The sequence below is a fragment of the Falco punctatus genome (genome assembly GCF_963210335.1).
Source record: "Falco punctatus genome assembly, chromosome: 5".
NCBI classification, from domain to species: domain Eukaryota; kingdom Metazoa; phylum Chordata; class Aves; order Falconiformes; family Falconidae; genus Falco; species Falco punctatus.
Genome location: NC_137584.1, coordinates 1,807,511 through 1,829,712, shown reverse-complemented (window position 1 = coordinate 1,829,712; position 22,202 = coordinate 1,807,511). Strand labels below are relative to the sequence as shown.

The 22,202-nt window shown below is 37.1% G+C and overlaps 1 protein-coding gene across 2 annotated transcripts in view; it reads left to right on the top strand.

Moving 5' to 3' along the window:
- LOC308064498 (uncharacterized protein) overlaps positions 1-22,202 on the top strand; it is a 193,931-nt gene that overhangs the window by 352 nt on the left and 171,377 nt on the right. The window contains exon 2 of one of the 2 annotated variants that reach the window (XR_013928404.1): positions 698-741. The gene's annotated coding sequence lies outside the window, so the exon portion shown is untranslated. Of the gene's footprint in view, positions 1-697; positions 742-22,202 lie in introns of those variants that run through there. The other variant, XR_013928406.1, reaches the window with a different exon arrangement.

Genomic DNA, 22,202 nt, shown 5'->3' with positions numbered 1-22,202 from the left:
CGTTTTTGTTTCCAGAGAAGACTTCAGTAGTGACATCATGGTCGACTGCTGATATTAAAACCGATTTTCAAAGTCTAAGGTGTGGGGGGGGAAGCCAGTAACTTTGCGATAAGAAATTGTGCATGAAATTCATATGCTCTATTTTTGGGTTGCACTCTAAATATTGGAAGTCTTATTAAAGCGATAGTGAGATTTTTATTATTATTATTATTATTTCTAGCACAGAAACGATGACTGCTGCATAATTAAGTACAGTATTTAATTTGGCTGTTGTGAAGCAAAAGAATAAGGTAATAATTTTTATTGTACTAATCAGACTCAAGATGTTCTCTGTGTTAATTGGGTTAAAAAAATTGCAGTACTTATTAGAAATTCTAATTTCACAATGCAGCACTGACAATAAGCTCAGCCAGTGAATTATTCACATCTTTAATTTGCTCTCTTAATGACAGTGTTCTGTAATCAGAGTGCAGAGACTGCTTCCTATGCATTATGTATGATGTTCAGGACTTAAATGCAGGACATTATGAAGCCTCTCAGTGGCTCAGTAATTAGTTTTCCACAAGACAGGGCTTAGATATTCACAGATAAAAGTCTACAGTTGAGATAATGTTAAGGTGGTGACTGAAGCTAACAAAAGCTGGAAAGTTCAAATTTAATGCTGAAACTGCTCTCCATTCTCCCTCATTGTGCATAGGTGCAGGGGGAGGGGAAGAAAGTCTTCAAAACTAGCCCACCATGGTGAGTATGTTGCGGACAGCCCAAGGGAGGGGAGCAAACCCTGGGCTCATTTTACTTCAGGACCCTGGTTTTGGCAACTTACTGATAGGAGGGTGGAGGTGGAGTTCTGTTTTGGGCCTCTTTTTAAAGGTTGTGAAAAGGGCAATAATGTACACACTGTCAAAGAGCAATCATCTGTAGGAGAGATTAAATGTATTTTAAAAAATTTTATGTGAGGCACAGGCATTTATAACTTTGTCAAATAATCGTGTTTTGAATGGGGGCTACTTCGTTATGTGTAGAAACTTTGAGAACACCTGATGCTGGCTATACTGCTGTTGTACCTACTTCAGCTGTCATGGTTTTTACTGTATACACATTTTAGAAAACATGGGGGGTTTGTAACAGTTTAGTTTTCACCATCCAAAACGTGAATCATAATGCATGTTTGTTCTTTTTTTCGTTGGATCATTTACCTAGTGTTATGTCAAGTGATTTAAATGTAGTGAATATGCATGGTTATGTAACTTTACTAATTCTATATGCTGCTTATTGTAGAATAAAAGCCCAGAATATTGAAATGAAGTTGGAAAATGTTACTTTTCCACACTTAGTCACAAGTAAGACTGGCAACTGTATATTTGTCCTGTGTTCTCACATTAGAATGATCATAATTTTTTATTGAAAACTAATTACCTGACTAAAAAGGTTATTTACTATTTTGTGTTAACTCTGCAGACACTATGCTGAAATAAACATATCCTTGTGCACTTCCAATTATTAAAGATGATCTACCAAGAAAAGTTTTAGGCTTAAGTTTAAAAAAACCCACTAAACATCCCAACTTAATAATCAAGGACAGATAAGGGATTAAGAAAGTTGACTACATCTAGATTTTTGAAGCAAAATATTTAAATCTAATTCCATTTAAAAAAATTCACTGAAGACTACATCTGGAATTTGGTGTTATTAGCAGCTGTTGCTAGTGTTGGCTAGCCTTAAGGCCATGAGACAAGTTACTAAGTCATTCCTCTTAAAAACCAAAGTGCCATATACGGTGACTGTATTAGACATTATGTTCATGTATAGTCCAATCCTGAAAGTACTTGTTGTTAAAATGTTGGATAAAAAAAGCTGTGGGTTACGTCAATGGAGCTAGGTGGTCCATAGCTAGCAGATTGTACCACAATCCAAGTGATTGTCTAAATGATGAAATTGATTGAGTCTTTTACATTGATTGAGGCTTTTTCATTCCAAGATCTCACAGCAAGTGGTACTGTAATATGGTATCACTGACAATGTATGGCTGCATTTCTTTGGTCACTTCTGCATAGAATCATACAGTTGAAAAGGACTCCAAGAAAGCATCATGTCTACCCCCTCATTCTTCCTTCAAAGCCAGGATCTATACAATCTGTCTCTTTTAATGAACACTTGGCTGTCTTCATAAAGATTTGTTATGATTACTTACCCAAGTTATCTATTCCAGCGTTCCTCTAGTCTTCCCATTAGAAAATGTTTCCTGTTTTCTGATCTTAAACTTGCTGAAAGTAAATTACTTGAACCTATTACTTCTTGCATAGTGGTTATAATAAATTTACTTTCCTCTTCGCAGCAGACTGTTTACATATTTGGGATTCTTAGTAATGTTTTCACTGTGTTCTTCTCTTAATCAATCCCTATTTGTTGTTTTCTTCTTTATAGAAAAAAAAAAAGGTTAATTGTTTTCATTGTACTTCATTAATTCTTCTTGCTGTCCTCTGGCCTCTCTATTTTTTCTTTCTTGAAATGCACTGCTTTGGATTTAGGCATGATACTCCAACTGCGATATAAATTCTGTATTTTCATTTAATGAGAGATAATTTGTCAATTCTGTTGTTTTCTAAAGAAATTCTTAATATAACTTGCATATTGTGGGTGCAAGAATCTCTGTTAATCCAGGATACAATCTAGTACAATAAGAAAAGATGCAACATGTGTTTGAATAGGTTTTTAATTCAAAGGTTTCTGCTCCTAGCAGGGGTATTCATGGATATAGTGTCCAATAGCCTTAACTCTCATGGTAACTGTGACTGACCTGGTTAGTGATGTCCAGATGTGAACCATCATACTGAAAAGAATATCTGAAGTGTTCAGTCCTCAGAGGATTGTTTCAAGGTATAGGAGCACTATCAGAAAGTCAGAATTTTAGCCTGTGCCCCTCTTGTAAAGTAGCTTGGGTGGCCAGAGGAAGTTAAAATCTGAAGTTTTCCACGTAACTCCAGCCAGATTGGACAATTGAAGTTTGAGCCACTACAACAGTCAGGCGAGAAAACTTTTTTATGAAAGTGGCAAGGGTGTTAGTGGCAACCAGAAGTTAAGGTCCAGGGTTAACTGTGCAGCAAAGATGAACAATATGTTTGAGGTTAAAAAAAAAAAAAAAAAAGATTAGAAAGTTATCCCATTCTAACTAGCCTAGCAGATTACAGAAGCTACCTATCTGGGAAAGAGCAAATTATTTTCTACCTAGTCTGTTAAAGTTAGGTCAATTAATTTTTAGCTCTGAGGGAGGAAGGACCCAATATCATTCCTAGGTCAGAGGAAGGCAGTTCATACTATCCTTGAGTTGTCATGGTGTGGGAGGAGAACACCACTGCCAAAGATGAGATGGAAGAGTCATGTGTCTGAAGAATTAAAGATGATTTGCAATGTTTCCAGGGGATCAGGATTAATATAATCTGGTCATGAAGACATAGTGAATACCAAAGAAAATTTTAAGGACCTTTCTGTGACTACACAGGCATCTAATTAATATATTTGGAATGTAACCCTTTTATTGTCCTCTTACTGGCTTGTAACTTCCCATGTTTGGGAGTGTTGCACATATTTTGGAGTGATCTGATTCATATTTCTGTGTTTGTTCTTATATCAAAAAGCCAAGAAAACAGTTTAAACTCAGTGCAAATTATAGTGATAGCTGTAATAAAAAGTTAAAAAAACCGCTATCAGTAATATATTTCCAGGGGTTGTATTTTGTGCTTTATGTGTTTTATTTGTATTGCTGCAGGCTTAAGTAGCAGTATAAATATTAGGTTCTGAAGTGGTATGATGAGTTAAGTATTTCTAAAATTTTCTCTTAATCTAGCATAATAATGCAGTCCATTCACATGCATAATTCCCATGAAAACCAGTGGGAGTACTACACTGTAGAAGGAATAATAGATATATGTGCCCAGGTGTCTCCCTTTTGAGTCATTGTTTTAACTTGATTGACAAAGAAATAAATATTGAGAGTGGAAAGAGTGTTATTGATAATATTTTAAATTTTAAATTTACCTGTTTCTCCATTGAAAGATATATGCCAATGGAATGACAGTAATCAAAATACCTGGTAGAAATCGCAAATGATTTTGCATTTACTAATGCTTTCCAGGAAATATTTTACAAGTAGATCATATGCATTCTAGTCAGTAAAATCCCATATTATTAACTCAATATTAAGAATTCCAACCTATATATAAACCTTTGTATATATTATATAAAGTAAATAATGATAAATATACATACTATAAAACTCAGTTTGGGCTTTTTTGCAAAGTCATACTAGAAGTAGCATAATGTACTGTACGAGTTCACATACTCAATCTTCTGTAAAATGTAAATCCATAAAACTTTGCAGTTCTTCTCTGCATCCATAGCAGGCAGAAAAAATAGCAGTAAGAATGCTTAATACCACACAAAACCATCTTGCTGCTTCTAACTGGCTTTTCTTCTCTTTTGCCACTTACACATACTTTCTATACTGACTCTTATCCTAGGAGCTACTTCATATCCTCATAAAACTCCAGCTTGCTTTGCTCACTTGCTGATTTTTCAGCCATTTTTTTTTTAACTTTTCCCCATGTTTTGTTGGAAACTCAGGAGGCTTTTACTATTCCCAAAGCATCCCTCCTTAAAACTCTTTTTAGGTTGCTACATGAGTTGACAACAGTTTAGATTGCTGATGTCCTTGAGATCTCTTCCTATCGCACAAACTTTTTTTATTGTTTTCTTGCAGTATCCCATTTTTTGTCTCTTGCATTGCTTAGATTGCAAGATCTCTGGTGAAAACACTGGGGGCTTTTTCTGTGCTTGTAGAGAGGGTGAAACAGAGGGATTTGGGCTGTATCTTAATACAAAGTATAATCATAACAGTACTAATACAAATAATGGGTGCAGTTAATAATTTTAACTGCTACTCTTTTACCTCCTAGTGACACAGACAGACTTTTCAACTCCTAACAACTTCTTTGCAGTAGAATTCCATCTGGATCCCAGGAAGCTGACAAGTTAGGGCAGTAGGAAACTCGAAGAAAGGGGCCAAATACAAGCAAAGCAGAACTTAACCTCAAAATATTTCTGTTCAGTGCTGTCTATTTATTATCTTTGCTTCTCCTATGTAATACTTTATCAAAAAGATTCTAGGTCCAATAAGAATTGTTCTGAAAGCTTTTTGGTACATAAATTGTTTCTGATGTGTGGTACACAGTGGTAACACAGACTCTGTAGGTATGACTGAAGGATTATATCAGCCCAGCTGTAGACTGAGGGTTTTTTGCCAGAAGGAGTAGCTTTAGCCGAGAGTGGCTGTGGTGGAGCAAAAAAAATATCTGTGGAAAACAGACATTATAAAGCTGTGGTGGGGGCACCACGCTGCAAAGAGTGTCAATATGTTGAGAGGCAATGCAGCTTCCTGGTAAAGGGTCTGGCAGGGAGTTCCATGAAGGGTTGCTGGACAAGGAGAAATGCGACTGAAAGAAATAGGACTCTAAGAGCTGTGACCTCTTGAGCATGTGTACAGGACTGCGAATCAAGATCAGGCTGGGAGAAAACATAGAGACTAGCTAACAACAAGGAGGCGTTTGATCAAAGAGTGAGGGGAGAAAGTTGTATAGCACAATCTGGAAAGAACCAGTGCTTTTAAGATGTTTCAATAAACATATCCTACGTGTTGGAGGATGAGTTTCTGGCTGTCAGCATTTTGGTGTACTGTGTGTTGGTAGTATCAAACGTGAAGGGATGCTTGGGGAAGTAGAAGGCATATCTCTGCAATCCAATTTGAAGCTTACAAGGAACCTCTGGCTAAACTATATCATGAACTTTTTGGTGTAGAATGTTTAAAAACTGAATATTTGCTTTACTACCACTGCATGGGTTTGTAGTTGACAGTATCTGAATGAAGGCAGTTAATTTGAAAAGAGTATAATTCTGTGAGGCCAGCTATCACCTTCCACTCTATCTATCTATCTGTCACACTATCTAATGCTGGGAATCAAGGCTGGACTCCTGCTTTACTTATCAGCAAAGCCCTTTTCTCCTGGCTTGTCCAGAGGCTGTAAATTTAGAAAGCATATCGGTTATGAATGTAGGTACCACACAGAGGCACTCTGAATGTAAACCACATTTTCAAACAGGTGTCTAAAAAACAAAATAGCTACCTTTAACCGGTGTAATCTGAGAATTACAGTAATCATTCAAGAAAATGGTTCTCCAACAAACTTCATCCGTGGTTTCCAAAAATGTATTTTGTCTGGTTTTCTGTCATTTCAGTACTATTCCATTTTCATTTTCTTAGTACTTTGTGCTTTTTGCCTCAATGTAACCTGCCAAAAAGAAAATTTTGAGTGAGTGTTGAATACTTAGCATGACTGCAAAGATTTTGAATTAAAAAATCTGATTTTTTTCCCCCTGAATTTTATAGTTTTATATATATATATAATGGAAGAAATGTGTCCTGTAGATCTCAGGTCCTCATTTAACAACTTTGAAAACAGAGGTGTCATTAGCAAAAAGGATACAAAGGCAATGGCTCAAATTCGGTTTCTCATTCTACACAGCTTATCTGTATGATTTCAGGAACTCAGCTCATCCTTGTATCTCCATTCCTTAACTATGTAATAGAAAAGGAAATCTTTCTACTTTTTGCAGAATCTAAAGTTCAAATCTCTTTGGATTGTATGAATTTTAATGCAGGTTTTCTGTCTTAGTATGTCATTAAAGCCTACCAGTGACATCTTACTCTCATTTAAAGTCTCCAGGAGGCTCCTAGATACTCTAGGACTTGAGCAAATATATAAAAACAAGTGGGTATGAACAAGTGTGGAGATTAACAAACATCTGCAGTGGTCAATGAAAAGAAGTTCTGTTGAGCATTGGTCTAATGAGATTCCTGAAAGGAGTCAGGGAAGAGCTGATTTTTAAAATTAACAGTAGTCGTCTGTGGAAGAGGTCATTTCGTATGCTGCCTAAGAAACATCTTTTACAATATCTGTCTTTTTATAACTGTAGTGTATTTCTAGATTTGCAAGGGAAATTTGTCAAAATAGCCACTCTTCAAAGAGTTCTACATCGAGGTCTTAAAATTTGCATTGAGTTCTTTAGTTTCCTTTTATTTATTATGTATTTTAGGTCATCACTGCTCTGTTCATCTTTTGCACACCTTTATTAAGATTTCCCATTGCTTTGTTTCTTAGAAATTGTTAACACCAAAATCATACAGCCCTGAAGCTTTTCTTCATCCATTTAGATTTCATCAACCATGATACTTACTTCAGTGTGTTGGATGAAGTTGTCTGAACTGTATGTCAGAGGTACTTTTTAGCTAACTATACTAAAACCATATTTATAAAACTGTTTCCTATTAGGTTTTTTTGGTTTTGTTTTGTTTTGTTCTGTTTTGTTCTGTTTTTTTTCCCTTTAGGGAAAAATGAATAATGAGAAAAGGAAGACCCTTCTCTTTAAAAGGATTCCAAAACCCAATAGGAACCAGTAAAACCAAATGCTTTAAAAATATACATATAGAAATCAGTACAGGTTGTCTGAAGATGGGCTGCTAGCAGACAACTGTGTACAGATAATTTTCATCAGTTGATCTTAAACCCTTTGCCAAAGTAAATGAGCTTAATCTTGATTTTGCAGATGCCCTGGCTACTTAATTTGTAAAACATGGGTGTAAATGATGTAATCTTTGTTTTGACAACAGCCACTTAAATAAATATGGCTGAAACAGACATTCTGGCTGAAGAGTTCATAATGAACTTTGACATGACTGTGCAAAGGAACTGTTCTGAAGTGTCTATTGTGGAGGAAAAAGGAGTTTTGTTCCTAGTATCTCGTATCTAGCCTTCAAAGGGCTAGGTGTCTATGAAAACTGAAAGTTATGCTACTGTTATGATCGTATCTCTAGATGTCCGTAGTATGATCTGAATATGGTTGTACTATCCTTTTTGCAGAGAAAGGTTTTAGAAGATCGGAGGGCAATGGTGGTGTCTGATGACTAAATCTGAAATCTCCAGAGGCAAATTTCTTTCTGGCAAGAGAGGAGAGGAAGTTTGTCTGCCACTGGAATAATTTTCCACTTCTTAAAATGCCTTATATTTCATTCTGCCTACGTTATTATTAGTAAACACACATGCACACACACACACACAGATGCTGCAAAGAATTATAATTTCTTTAGGTTTCTCAGGTTTCTTGATGAGAGTGTTGTACTGTAATTTGCCAGGTGTGCTTATATGACATGGAAGTACATTAAATTTTTCTTGTAGTCAGTCTGATGTGAAGTTTAAGCTTGGAACAATGGAAGTAGAGTGCAGTGAGAATAAATTGACAGCTGTGTCACATCAAGCTTAAACTACAGAAATTAAAATACATTATCATTAAAACTATATTGGAATATCTGTTTCGAATTAACTAGTGGGCATATGTAGTGAATCATATCTAATTATATGTTGTATTTTCTAATAGATTTAACAGTACTTACCAAAATACAGAAACTGTGATCTTTGAAAAATGAGAATTTTACACTGGTATTATAGAACAGATTAGATCTAATAATTTCAAGTAGGTTGATAAAAGCTGTAAAATTGTGCTATAATTATGTTTAGAGATAGACACTTTAAGTCAACCTTATCCAGTTAAACAATATTCCAAAGGTATTCTAATTTATCTCCTGCTCAGATTCATGTGGTTTTCAGTATATGGCTAACCTTTGTAGACTAAATTAGAAAAATAACCTCTTCCAGTTCAGCACTGAGGTGTGAATACAAGCTGAATGTTCCAGGAGATTGCATCAGTCCGTCTTAGAGAAAGACTGTGGCAATGGTCCTTTCTTACCCCTATTCCTTTTGGAAATAATGTATTTTCAAAGGTGCATTGAATTAAATGTTACTTGGGTTTCACCAAGGGATGAACTATAAGTAGCCCTTGCAACTTAGAGTGTTATAGGGCTCACTCTAGCCCGTTTATAGGAAAAGCTCTTGCATAGTCCCTTGTCCTGGTGCATAAACAAGTATGGTTCTCAGCAAAAAAAAAAAAAAAAAAAAAAAAAATACCCCCCCCCCCCAAACAAACAAACCCCAAGATCTGATCATTTACATTTGTGACAAAAATTTACAATTTTATTCCAGTGTGCTGGAGAGCTGCTTACTGGAGCAGACATTTGAATAATCAGATGTTTGAGAGTAGATTCTTCCTACACTAATAGAAAGAAAAGAGGTCGCCTTTTGATATGAGCATAATGAAAAACAAAGGCAGTATTGTTGGTTGAAATTATGAAAATTGTTTTTACTTTACCTGAAGGAGGTATTAGCCTATTTAAGTTGAATTTTGATTTTTTAAATGGAAGGTATGATATCATAAAACATGTAGAAACAATTTAAAAAAAAAAGCCAGCAGGAAACTTATTGAGAGAACACCTCTATACTGCTCAGTAAAGCAGGTGGACTACAGAATTTTGCCAGATTAGTGGAGTGAAATGGAATGGGTAGGAGAACTTCCAGTGAAAATCTGGTGAATTATTTAAAAAGGCTTTATGTTAGGGTTTATAAAAAATAACAGCTGATTAATTTTTTAAATGTCTTCAAGTTATGAATATGCAGTTTGAGATACTTAAAGTGATCAAGTTTTCTGAACATTTGTTCTCTGGAAATTTTCTTGTTGATAAAGTTTTAGAATTCATGTGTCTGTTTTTGAATATTTTTATCTTGTTTTTTAGTATTTAAGTAAGTCATACTTTAGGTACTCACAGGAAAGCAGGGAGCATTTTTATGTAACTGTTGCCAAGTCATCTTTACTATTGAATGTCTTGTATATTAGCACAATATCATTATACGATGCTGCAGTCTTTTTGACTTCTTAAAGCAAGGTATTATTAGCAATGCAATCAGCTAGATATACCAGATAACCATAGCTATACAAAAGCCACCTATCCATTAGAAGTAAACAGTTTGATAATTAACCCATAAGATTTTTCCTGACCCTAAAACGAGGGTTAATCAAGCTGATTATGTCATATTTGAAGTGCAAAGACACTGACTAAGGTCTCAAAAAATTATATCACTGAATTAATAAATTGTTTTTTCCAAGCTGATATACTGTACATCTTAACACACCAGTTAAATTGGGCACAGCTTTGTGCTGACACAATACTGCTGTCTACTTCTGCTTCAGGAACCACCTTGATCTGAAAACACTCTCACCGTATTAGTTTTGAATAGTGAATTTTTGAAACTCACAGTTCAAAACGTTAATACTTTTCAAACTACTACTAGTTGGGAAGGAAAAGTAGTCTTCTATTTCACTGATGTTAACGCTGTTTATGAACTTGCTCTTATTCCAGCTCAAATGTAACAATTGTTAATAAAGTTAGGTAAAATGTCATGCAAGGTTTAGTGTCATGCAATAGTCTGATTGGTTATTTTTTTCCATTTAAATTCTGCATCATTAAGTTGCAGTAATAACAGAAGTGATATAATCCATCTCTTGTTAATAACAGTGTTCTCCAGCTGCTGCTTTTAACCTATATACAGGCCTATGTAATGTCATCCAGAGAGAACCAGCAATAAGTCTACGTTTTAGGGTTTTTTTCTTTTTTTTTTTTTCCCCTCATGGAAATAACAGTGGGAAATCAATTGAAAAAGTCTGACTTCTTTTCTAATAGTTGAGCTTGGACTTCTGTGTGTCATCTTTTAAGGCTGTAGTATTTAGCGTCTTAAAGCTTTGTTCATGAACACATTTTGGTGCATCTACTGATCTGTTCTTCCCTTTAGGTAGCACAGAAGTGTCACTTAAGGAGAAGTGTAGGGTTACTAGCTTTCTGGACACTATGAGTCACCAGCACCGTAATCCTTTTATGAAAAATATGAAGACAACTTCAGGAGGTGAACACAGTCTCAGTCTTGCACAAACACAAATACTGACTCCTGGGAGAATATGCCAGGGAAAGAATTATGTGTTTGTTATGTCCTTCTCTTCCTTCTCTTGGACTGTTGTCAAGAGGTGCTGTCACAGGCAGGATATTGAACAGTTGAACTTCTGATCTGATTCTGTTCAATTGTTCTTAAAGCAACTGTCTGTTATACCTAAAATCTGATCCAAAGGATAGCTAATTAACTTCCTAATGCAAAGGAAACAGTGTGGAATAGTAGCAAAGTGCACATTTTCTTCCACATTGTACATTTCTGCAGCTATTTGCAGCTCTTCTGTGCAGAATCTTATCAAGAGTGGAAGGTGGATAAAATACTTCAATTCCACACCATCTTTTGGACATAATGTGCATGATTCCTGATGATCAAGAGCAGTGAGAACTGTATAGTTTGTCTTGGTGATCAAAATGAGACTTATGGAAGTTTGGTGCCTAAATCCTAGAAAATAACCCAAGATATCAATGCTCTCACAGCTGCCTCAATCTGCATGTGCCTAGAACTCAGCACATGTATGTTACACTGATCTTAATTTCCATAGATGCCTAAAGTTGGGTTCCTGCATGTAGTTACCCAGTGTGACCACTGCTTCCTTGCTTCTCCTTAATATCTGTTAAAATCTACAGATAAAAAAGGGTGGCACTGAAATGCCTTCATTTTTGGAGGTCCCTGATATATTTTGGGGGAGGTACTCAGTATGTTCCCAGTGCAGATGGGCAGCACTAAGGTTCTACTTAAATCCCTAAGTGTGATCACTTCTCTGTTTTCCTGTATCTGGTTTTAATTACCAGGTTGTTCAGCAGTCTGAACGAGATGATTGGCAAAGGGGAGCCGGTGGGTATTGGGCTTTTTGGTACCGAGCCATTATGTAGACAGGAATGCCAGATTCATAGGGAAGGGAGAATAAGAAAAAGTTGCAGGCTGCATGCAGGAGAGACAGAGGGAGGGGAAGGAGCAGTATACTGCTCTGTATACTTTGAATTAGAGGGTTTTGCTTTGAGAAATAGTTCTGAAAGACTAAATCCATCCTTATTTCCTATAGGTTTGTATTTGTGAATTGCTATTTAAATTGAGTAATACTCAGGCTGTGGTATAAACCCGCCTGCTATTAGACAAAAGAGAATCAGTTTGGAAGAGAGGACTTGCCTGAGAAGTGAAAAGCTGCATTCACTTAATTTCTTTTAGCTAGCAGACTCCCTATCCAGCTGCCTGCTTTCACAAAGTTTGTAGGAATGTTAAGTCTTTGAGACCTTTTAACATGTATTTGACTTAGGGGGAATTGGTTACTGGAAGTGATCAAGGGGAGGTGAGCAAAGCAACATTACTGATTTTTCAGGAAACCATGTAAAAAGGAACAATAGCCTTTGGTCCAAGGAGCTTTTTGTTCTTTCAAAGTCTACAAAAAATGCTGCTAAGCTTGGTGTCTTAGTAAAGATGTGATGATTCTTTCATTTAAATATACTTGTTATTTCTTATTCACAGAAATGTGATCCATATCCTGAAAAATCAGGTCAGGTGCCAGGCTTCTAGGAGTTAACAGTTTCTGATGGAAGGCTATTACTGCTGCTTCTCCCTACTCTTACCCTAGAAAACCGCACCGCTCACCCAGTATGCCTATTTTCTTACTCTTCTTTGCTCTTCATATGTCTATCATTTTATGGTTTATAGTATTCACCGTTTTATCCTTTTCTCCAACAATTATTTTACATTGGATTATTCGCTTTCCTAGCTCCAAATAATGCATTCCTTTCCCTCAATACTTCATAATCAATGGCCAAAAATCCCAGAAATTATTGCCAGGTAGATGTTTTGTGTGCTTTTCAAAAGCATCCATCTTTTTTCTTATTGCTTTAGAAATCTTTAGAATTTTCAGTTAAAATTTTGTAATTTCACATTATCACTGTGTCACCAGTTTTCTTAATCTAGAAAGAGAAAAGAAACTGGAATATCCCTAGGAATATGAAGTGATAAATAGTAGAAAGTTGACAGTTGGTAGTAGTATTCTATTAGAATCGCCTTTCATAAGAACTCCTCTGGTACCTGTTATATGTGGCCATGGATAGCCACTGTATTAACACAAAACATCTGCTGCTTTGGCTGAATTTAAATACCCCAATCTGATAACCTTGTAGAGAAATGTGCCAGTCACCTAGAATTGAAATTCATGTACCAGTCTGGATCCATCAAAAAGAATAAGACTCCAGACATCTGGAAATACATGTCAGTAGATCCAAAGGCAGAACCAATTTTTAAGTGTTATTTTTAAGTGTATAATATTATGAGTTATTTTGTGTTGTTATGTTTTACAAAGAAGTTAACGGTTCAGAGTTAAAGAGTGCTGTCATTATACAGGCAAATATGCAGGCACTACCTACAATGTATTCCTAGAAAAACAGGCAGATTTTTTTTTTATTTATTTAAAATTGGATTCACTGATCCATACATGTGTAGACTTTGTAGTGAGTAATAAAACTACAGGGAAGACCTGTTCATATTTCAGTTTCTTCACATTTTCTAGAATTCTTCACCTAAGCAACACTTAAACAAATGTTCCTTTTACAGTATCACAGGCAGTTACAAGTTGTTTTGGGGAAGTGTTTTATATGCTGTATGCTGAGATTAATTTTTCAAGCAACAAATAGCAGTATCACATACTTGTGCATTTTCTGTGATTATTCTTGCCATATCTTTTCTTCTTATTGTTGTCAGTTGTGTTTGACTGAAGCCTTTACCCTAATTTGGTTTATTCTAGAAAGAAAAGGCTATCATATTTCTAGTTAAAGAACAAAATAATTTAAGTTTAAGCTCCTGGCCAATGTGCATTTGAAAAATGGTACTTTTCTTATCTCTTCTCTTGGTGAAAGTGATTGACTAATAAATGTTTTCTTTGAAAATCATTGAATGGACTTACAGTTTTCACTGCTTTTTTAAAACTAAGTGTAATTTAGACTTTATTGGAGATTCTGTTTTACTTAATGAAATTAAGTTTTCTGTTATTTTTCATATTATGCCTTTTAACTTTTCTAGTTACTTATTAGAAAAATTTTTGACCTTAAGACTGAAGAAATCTTAAGGTTCTACTTTTCTTGCTCTTTGAATGTGGTTTTTTTTTTTTCCCTAGCTTTTCCAGCCTGGCTTCTTGCTGTGGGCTTGAAGATGAGATATTTTGGTAGATGATAGCCATAAATCTTTTAGTCTGTATTGGGGTTTTGCACCTGTTTCAGATGCTTCAACACTTAGGAACAAAAAGCCACTTCAGTCTGTTGAAGTCTGTATTTTTTTCAATCCAAAGGAACAGTGTGGGGGGGGAAAGTTTGCAAAGTTTGTTCTAACGGGAAATATTTAAATCCAGTTTGAGCTTTCATTCTTGAATGTCAGTAGCCCATGTGTGTGACATGTTTCTGTAAACGTAGGCGATGAAATCTTTTGCAGAATAGAAAACAGTTCCGATTGAAGTATAGCTTATTACATTCCTAGTTGCCTTAATACTGTAACAGCTGGAACAGACTTGAGACCTGATGTAGGAGTTTCCTGGGACTGCTTCTTTATGGTGCTTTGCTATTTTCTGGGAAATTTACATGGGTACCTTAAGATCGAAGTTTCTGTATTTCATAGAGAGTTGGCAGAAAGTCCATACTGGAGCACAGAGAAGAAACTGTTTCAACAGTAACTTGCAAGTTGCTTGTTGTAGCAGTTCTGGGGACTGACCCAGACTCACTGTTATGCTCTTGGAAAACCAGTACCAAGAGCTCGGTTTTTACAAGTGTATATATATGCGGGAGTATATGGTAATTGTACATATTTGTAGGTGTGTGTATATATTTGTGTACAGTTGGTTACATTGTTGTTTTCTCTGACTCCTTTCCATATCATCCTCTGCTTGATTCATTTGGCTGAATGATAACGTTATTCCATGAGTAAGATAGTCTTCAGTTCTTTATTTCAAAAGGGAAAGGCAGAAGGTTTTTATACACTTTGTGTTTTTTCTGTGCTTTACTTGATTTTTTTTTGTGTATGTGCTTCCCTTAAGTTTGTGTTTTTTCCTTTTGATTATATTATTTTTGATGCTGTATAAAATTCTGAGATTATGATCTTGTGAGCCAGGAAGAACTTGTTGATTGTATGTTGCTGTTCATTCTCAAACCCTCAGCTTTTAGGAGAAATGAGTTAGATACTAATATTTCTCAGGTATATTGCTTGCTGTGTATGTAAAATGTAGTAGTCTGTTATCTGATCATGAATGAGAAATGCAGTATTCTGTGCAAATACTAAGAAGTAAAAATGCTATGCATATCCGTGGAGGGAAGATGGGTAGTGCCCAAGGCAATTACTGTATTGAATCTGAGTATTGCAGATTTTTTTATTAACTGCATTGGTCGTTGTTTTCGAGCTTTCCTTTTCCAGATCAGATATTCTAAGGGGCTGAGAAATATATCATATCTGATATGCCATTTTCTGATATTAAATGGTTTGTCAAAATTCCCAGCAGGCTGAGGAGTTTGGCTGGTTTTTCCTTATCCATTAGGTGCCTTTCTTTAGCATATCATTAGGAGGTTTTGGTACTGTCATTTATTTTAATATTTGCAAGATGTTTGATCATTTTTGTCTTTCCATTTTAAATACACTGACTGGCTTTACATATACAGGAGAGTTTCACCCCCACCAGAAGCTGTTTTGTAGGTGTTCATACTCTGTGTCTTTGCACATTTTTTCACATCTGTTACAATAGTGTCTTTAAGTTTCAGGTTTGGTGCCAGTGACATTGCATCATCTTTCCTCTTTTCTAAGTACTCTGTGCCATAGGTGTTCTGGAATTGAAAGATGAGAACTGAAAACTTTCTTTGGCAAACAGTTTATTTTTAAATTTAGACTGGAAGTTGTTGTTGTGTATATATATATACAAACACTGAGTGGCTGGCATAGCTCCATACTTTTCCAAAGTTTTTGTTTGTTTGTTTTTAATTAGTTTGTTATGCTAGAAATTCCCTCCTTGTATGTCCATTGTTGCAACTAACCAGTCAGGCTTACTTCTTTTAGTAACCAAAAAATGTATTTACAGAAGAGTACTATCTTCCTGTGCAATGGTAGATTTCATCCTGTATCCTTGGGAATAATGCAACAGGTGTCTCAATGTGATCTGAAGTACAGTTTCCATGTGCATTTATAAAAGTTTATTTATAATTCTTCTTTAAATCATAGGGAGATATTTAATAGAATGGTATCATAATAAATATATGAATCCAATTAACAGTGAATAATTAAGTGTGATGGTTTGTAGTCTGGATTTACTTCTTAAAAGTTTGCCTTGGTTTAATCTGGGAAAAATACAGGGGTTTTTGGGTTTTTTTGGGTTTTTTTTTTTAACTAGATCTTTCGAGGTCCCTTTTAGTATTTAAATTTTCATTCTATTATTGCATGTAACTGTTTTACCTATTTTTGTGTCTGGTATTTCATTCTAAGTAATGCTGTTGTTTTCAGTTTCACAATAGATGAATAGCTAGAACTTTTTTCACATATGTCCAGTCAGTTAATTGCTATGCTTCTACCTTTGCTTTGTTATTTTTGAGTTCAGGTGACCAAAAATCAGAAGAATTTTCAAAGATAGGATTATAATTCATATTATAATGGCACTTATTTTTCATATTGTTATCTGCACATCTTTCTACATTCTCAAATGCTTGGAAGTTTTAAGTTAGGTGTTCTAAGCTAATTGTAGCATGAATTACTTCTAATAAAAAAGAAGTAATTCAAGAATTTTTTTGTAGATATTCCTCTTTTCATATATTTAATAGTACATATGACCCCTACAAATAAAATCTAAAATAATTTCAATAACTTCTTGACTAATGCAGATTTTTTTAAAGAAAAATCAGAGAGCCGATCTACAAGTGTAGAACACATCCTGTTACTTTTTGCTAAAAAGTTACAAAAAAAAAAAAAAAAAAAAAGAGTATTACAAAGGGGCTATATTGAAACATTTGCAAAAGTTCCTTCGCTATTTTATTTATAAATATATCTCTAAAATTCACGAAATCGTTTGTAAACAAAACACTGCAATTGGACCAAAGGACATATTTTCTTAGAACTTAAGCTAAGTAAGAATACGAAGATGAGTTTGTTCATTTGTGTTTGTTGTTTTTTTTTTCCTTCAACTGTGAAATTAAAAAATGGAGTTGGCACCGAGTGAAAGAATTCAAGTCCCAAAACTGGGCGATCACAAAATACAGAGCTTTTTGCACATAAGAGCAATGAATTCAGTCTGATTCTATTGCTTATAGCTTTATTATTTTAATAAATGTTAGAAATTCCTATAGTTAAAACTGTCTTTGATATCCCACATCAAGGGAAGTCAGAAAAAGTTCAATATTCCTATAACAATACTACTTCTAGAAACTGTTACTCATTTTTCTGTATGGCTTTAGGGAAGATCACTGCCATACAGATTACACTTGCTATTGCCTGCTGAGATGTGGAATGTACATGTGATGAAGAAACCTAACATTTGGAGGATGGTTCCATACTGGTCTGTGGGGTATAATAAAGTTTTGTGTGACCTATCTTTGCTTTAAACTAACAAAACACAAACATCAGCAGGTAAAGTAAAGACTTTAGTGAGAGACTGTAGTGAGATACTGATGTGCTCTAAATACTGTGTTAGACTGGAACATCTAAAAGGGAAAAAAAAAAAAAAAAGCAAGCACAAAAACTACCTTATGAATAAAATTGTCATATATGTAAAGAAGAACAGAAAGTACAAAACTGAGGTCAGTAGTATTTTCATTTATCTCTTCTATTTTGACATTTTTGTTAGTGAGCTAGAAAATCAATAAAGACTAATTTCATTGGCAAGGATTAGAGAGTACATAGGAAGGAACACTCAGGATGTGTATAGTTGCTTTCAGGGGCACTTTGAGTAAAATATATTTATTAAAAAGTGAATTGGATGGTTCTTTTTGTCTAATTGGGTCATATATCAAGCATTAATTCTTTAGAATACTCAATATACACAACAAAGTTTGTGATATTGAATATACAAAAAGTATTTTGTTTATTTCTGTTACTTTCACACCCTTATAATGAATGCCTGTCTGGTAATTGAGCTCTTTCATAAAAATCATAAATTATAATGAATGTAACTCAAAGTGTCAGTATAATACAGGAAGTGTCCTAATATCTCCTTGTTCATCAATAATGTTCAAAAATTAGATATAGTCCATGTGCATAATCTGTGATGTAGTTTCTGTGAAAGAGAAATGCTGGGGTTTGTACCTGCTATAGATTAACTAATCAACATCTGGAAAGTTAAATGTATTAATTCTTAAGTTAAGGATGTGGATGCACACTGAATACCCAGCAATAGAAAACACTCAGATGCTGGCAGGAGAAAAAAAGAAATTCCTCAAAGCTGAGGAGGAGCCAGATGTGCTTTCAAGCAAAGCATCTGGGCCAACTGACCCCAAGTTATGCAAGACCACCAGGAGGAAAAGGTGAGTGATGGTAGCAGGTGACTCCATGCAGCAGGGGTTGGAGGCAACCATCTGCCAACCTGACCTGTCCTCTGGAGAAGTTTTCTGCTTGCCTGGATCTGGATATGGGTTGTGGAGAGACCGCCAAAGCTTCTCTGGACCTCCTGCTGTTCTTCCATGTGGGCACCACTGATACTGCCAGGGGCAACCTGGAGAGTATCAAAACTGACTACAGAGCTCTGGAAGCGAAAGTTAGGGATATGGTGGCCCAGGTGTTGTCAGTCTTGTGGGGAACAGGAAGGGGTCTGAAGATGTTGCATATTAACACCTGGTTGTGGAGCTGTTGGTGGCAACAGGGATTTGGTTTCTGTGACCACGGGATCCTGCTTGAGGACCAACATCTGCTTGGAAGAGAGAGGGATCCACTCCCCATAAAGAGGGCAACAGTATCTTTGCCAGCAGGTTGTCTAGAACTGTTAAGGAGGGCTTTCAACTAGCCATGCTGGGGAGGTTGAGAGTTACTGGCAGCCCACTAAGAGAGTGATGGTCAGGGCTGACAGCAAAAAGCCTGGGGTGATGTGAATGAAAGGGAGCACAAAATCAACAAAACAAGGGTTAAGTGCAGTCATCTCAAATATTTGTGTGTGAGGAAGTGCTTACAAGGCACCATTATGGAAAAAAAAACCCAAACCCAGACCCTTTCTGAGAAATCGTCATGCTGGGGTGCCTCTCTGATGTGCCTGTACACTGTTGTGGAGAGTAAGCATAAGTTAAGAGATCTCTGTGCAGTTGCAGGGCTATGATCTTGTTGGGATCACTGAGATGTGATGAGATGGCTTGCATGACTGCAGTGGAAAGATACAGGCTTTTTAGGAAAGACAGGCTGGAAAGAAAAGGAGGTGGACTTACACTTTTATGTGAGAAAAAAGCTGGAGTGCATGAAGCTCTTCTAGAGTTGAATGATGAGCCAACTGAGAGCTTAGCAGTAAGCACTAAAGAGCAGACCAGTATGGGTGACACTGTAGTGGGTGTCTGCTATAGGCTGCCTGACCAGAAAGAACAAGTGGATGAGGCCTTCTACAGATGGCTAGAAATAGCCTCACATTTGCATGCCCTGGTCCTCATGGGGTACTTCGACTACCCTCCAGGAAGTTCCTGAAGAGCATCAGTGACAACTTCCTCACTGAAGTGATAGAGGAACCAGTGAGGAGAGGTGCTGTGCTGACCCTCATACTTACAGGAAAGGAAGGGCTTACTGGGGATGTGAAGGCTGAGGGCAGCCTTGGCTGCAGTGACCATGAGATGGAGTTCAGGATCCTGACAGGAGGAAGCAGGGCAGAAAGCAAGGTCACAGCCTTGCACTTAAGGAGAGCTGACTCTAGCTTCCTTATGGATCTGCTTGGAAGAGGCCCGTGGAATAAGGCTCTGAAGGGAAGAGGAGCCCAAGAAAACTAGTTAATATTCAAGGACCACATCCTCCAAGCTCAAGAGCAGACCATCCTAATGAGCAGGAAGTTGGGCAAAAATGCCAGGAGGCCTGCATGCATCAGCAAAAAGCTCCTGGCAAAACTCAGACTTATAAAGGAAGCATGCAGAAGGTGAAAGCAGGGACAGGTAACCTGGGGGGAACAGAGAGGCACTGATCATGCAGAGACACAGTTAGGAAAGCCAAATCCCACGTGGAACAGAAGGTGACAAGGGATACCAAAGGGAGCAAGAAGGGATTCTCTAAGTACTTAAGTGGCAAAAGGAAGACTAGGGAAAACGTGGACCTGCTGCTGAATGGGGCAGGGGCCCTGGTGACCCAGGACACGGAAAAGGCGCAGGTACTGAATGCCATCTTTACCTCAGTCTTCTACTAGCAAGGCTGGCCTTCAGAAATGACAGACCCTGGAGAAAAGGGGGAATGTCTGGAGCAAGGGAGACATGTCCTTGGTGGAAGAGGGTCAGGTCAAGGAATATGTAAGCAAACTGGACATACAGAAGTCTATGGACCCTGATGGGATGCATTCACAAGTACTGAGGGAGCTGGCAGATGCCATTATGAAGTCTCAATGGTCTTTGAACAATCATGGTGACTGGGAGAATTGTCCAAAGACTGGAGGAAAGGAAACACCACTTCTGTCTTCAGGAAGAGCAAGAAGGAGGGCCAAGGGGACTACAGACCAGTCAGGCTCACCTCAGTCCCTGGGAAACTGATGGAATAGCTTATCCTGGAAATCATTTCCAGGCACATGAAGGACAAGGTGATCAGGAGTAGTCAGCATGGCTTCACCAAGGGGAAGGCATACTTGACCAACTTGATAAATATCTATGATGAAATTACTGGCTTGGTAGATGAGGAGAGAGCAGTGGACATCTGTCTACCTTCAGTCGACTTCAGTAAGGCTTTTGACACTGTCTCCTGTAAGATCCTCATAGAGAAGCCGTTGAAGTAGTATGAAGTCTAGCTGGAGGAAAGTATTGGTGTACCCATGGGTCAATGCTGGATCCAGTCCTGTTTAACATCTTCATTAATGATCTGGATGATGGGGCAGAGGTAGCCTTAGCAAGTTTACTGGTGGTACAAAAATGGGAGGAGCAGCTGATAAAGTCACAGGGTTGTGCTGCCATCCTGAGGGACTTCAACAGTGGGCTGACAACCTCATGCAGTTCAACAAGGACAAGTGTCCTGCATCTGGGGATGAATAACCCTATGCACCAATACATACTGGGGGCCAACTGGCTTGAAAGTAGGACTGCAGAAAGTTAACTGGGGGTCCTGGCTGCAGTCAAGTTAAATGTGAGCTAGCAATGTGCCTTGCCACAAAGAGATCTAGTGGTATCCCAGACTGGATTAGGAGAGTGTTGCCAGCAGGTGAAATGAGGTGATCTTTCCCCTCTACTCAGCACTAGTGAGGCCACACCTAGACTGATGTGTCCAGGTCTGGACTCCCGAGCACAAGAGATGTGGAGCCACTGGAGAAAGTCCAGTGAAGGGCCACTAATGATGAAGGGACTGGAGCATTTCTCCCATGAGGAAAGGCTGAGAGAGCTGCAACTGTTTAGCCTGGAGAAGGCTCAGGGGAGAATCTTATCAATGTGTACAATTATCTAAAGTGAGGGAATGAAAAAGAGGGAGACAGGCTCTTTCCAGGGGTACCTGGTGACAGGACCAGAGGTGATGGGCACAAACTGAAAACAGGAGGGTCCCTCTGAACATCAGGAAACATTCTCTTCACTGTGGGGGTGACTGAGCACTGGTACAGGTCACACAGAGAGGTTGTGGAGTCTCCATCCTTGGAGACACTCAAAAGCTGTCTGAACATGGTCCTGGGCAACTGGCTTTATGTGGTCCTACTTGAGTAGCGGGGTTGGACCAGATGACTGTCAGAAGTCCCTTCCAGCCTCAAGCATTCTGTAATCCTGTAAATTTAGCTGAAATCAGTACATGTTCCATTAAACGCACTATTTATGATCATATATTTCTAAATAATATTGAACAAGAAGCAAGGTAATAAAGGGCATTGTAACTTGTTTTTTCTAGTGAAGTAATGTTATTTAGGTTATAGAAGAAATATCTTTTAACAGTTTCCTTTGGAGTAAATAAGCAGAGGAAAATTAGCTCGTGTCATGCATACGAGAAGTTTGATGCAATGTATTCCAAGATATGTTTGTTCTCTGCCTACCATCTTAGCTGAGCATTGCTGAGAGGAGAATTGAGTTCTTCACATCCACTTTGAAAAGACTCTTGTAGGCACAGTAAATCTGCTTCATACTTCTGGTCAGATTTATTTTAGAAAAAAAATAGTGTGCA